This window comes from Plecotus auritus, assembly GCF_963455305.1.
Source record: "Plecotus auritus genome assembly, chromosome: 9".
Classification (NCBI taxonomy): domain Eukaryota; kingdom Metazoa; phylum Chordata; class Mammalia; order Chiroptera; family Vespertilionidae; genus Plecotus; species Plecotus auritus.
The window spans coordinates 20,691,776-20,693,581 of record NC_137783.1 but is presented as its reverse complement, the minus strand read 5'-3'; the positions used below and the strand labels follow the sequence as shown (position 1 = coordinate 20,693,581).

At 44.6% G+C, this 1,806-nt stretch overlaps 1 pseudogene across 1 annotated transcript; it reads left to right on the top strand.

The window, feature by feature from the left end:
- The first annotated feature begins 358 nt into the window (after positions 1-358).
- Positions 359-1,470, top strand: LOC308234149 (heterogeneous nuclear ribonucleoprotein A1-like; annotated as a pseudogene). Its single transcript has one exon. The product of its transcript is annotated as a heterogeneous nuclear ribonucleoprotein A1-like (transcript).
- The last annotated feature ends 336 nt before the right edge of the window (positions 1,471-1,806 follow it).

Genomic DNA, 1,806 nt, shown 5'->3' with positions numbered 1-1,806 from the left:
CCCACTCTCTCTGGGAATCAATGGGAAAATACCTTGGGTGAGGATTAAAAAAAAATGATGTTGAAAAAACAAACATAAATAATAAAACAATTTTTTTTAAATGTCTCTTTATCTGGAATTGAGCTACATGCCCACTCCTAAAAAAAATAATTGTGTCCAAGGGATGGAATTTTGCCTCATATGTTAGGCCTGGCTTACATGTTCCACTCCTAGAAGCAGGGGTGGAGTCAGAATCCTCAAATGCTCAAGGCACCTTCCTCACACCCAAATAAAGTTAGAATGGAGATACGTTCTTTAGATCAGTCCTTTCTGCTGGTGAACGCCGCGGGGTAAGTATCGTTGGAATTTCCCGTTGCAGTCATCGTGTCTAAGTCTGAGTCTCCCAAAGAGCCGGAGCAGCTGCGGAAGCTCTTTATCGGAGGTTTGAGCTTTGAAACAACCAATGAGAGTCTGAGGAGCCATTCTGAGCAATGGGGAACGCTCACGGACTGTGTGGTGATGAGAGATCCAAACACCAAGCGCTCCAGAGGCTTTGGGTTTGTCACCTATGCCACTGTGGAGGAGGTGGATGCAGCCATGAATGCAAGGCCACACAAGGTGGATGGGAGAGTTGTGGAACCAAAGAGGGCTGTCTCAAGAGAAGATTCTCAAAGACCTGGTGCCCACTTAACTGTGAAAAAGGTTTTTGTTGGTGGTATTAAAGAAGACTCTGAATAAAATCACCTAAGAGATTATTTTGAACAGTATGGGAAAATAGAAGTGATTGAAATCATGACTGACCGAGGCAGTGGCAAAAAGAGGGGCTTTGCTTTTGTAACCTTTGATGACCATGACTCTGTAGACAAGATTGCCATTCAGAAATACCATCCTGTGAACGGCCACAACTGTGAAGTAAGGAAAGCCCTATCTACGCCAGAGATGGCTAGTGCTTCATCCAGCCAAAGAGGTCGAAGTGGTTCTGGAAACTTCGGAGGTGGTCGTGGAGGTGGTTTTGGTGGAAATGACAACTTTGGTCGCGGAGGAAACTTCAGTAGTCGAGGTGGCTTTGGTGGCAGCCATGGTGGCGGTGGATATGGTGGCAGTGGGGATGGCTATAATGGATTTGGTAATGATGGAAGCAATTTTGGAGGTGGTGGAAGCTACAATGATGTTGGCAATTACAACAATCAATCTTCAAATTTTGGGCCTGTGAAAGGAGGAAACTTTGGAGGCAGACGCTCTGGCCCTTATGGTGGTGGAGGTCAATACTTCGCCAAACCACGAAACCAAGGTGGCTATGGCGGTTCCAGCAGCAGCAGTAGCTATGGCAGTGGCAGAAGGTTTTAATTACTGCCAGGAAACAAAGCTTAGCAGGAGAGGAGAGCCAGAGAAGTGACAGGGAAGCTGCAGGTTACAACAGATTTGTGAACTCAGCCAAGCACAGTGGTGGCAGGGCCTAGCTGCTACAAAGAAGACATGTGTTAGACAATACTCATGTGAATGGGCAAAAAACACTCGAGGACTGTATTTGTGACTAATTGTACAACAGGTTATTTTAGTTTCTGTTCTGTGGGAAGGGAAAAGCATTCCAACCAAGGGTTTTTAATGTAGATTTTTTTTTTTTTTTGCATCCATGCTGTTGATTGCTAAATGTAATAGTCTGACCATGACGCTGAATAAATGTGTCTTTTTTTAAAATGTGCTGTGTAAAGTTAGTTTGCTCTGAAGCCATCTTGGTAAATTACCCCAACAGTGTGAAGCTAGAATTCCTTCAGGGTGATGCCAGGTTCCATTTGAAATTTACTTACAACCTGCTTGGGCACAGAG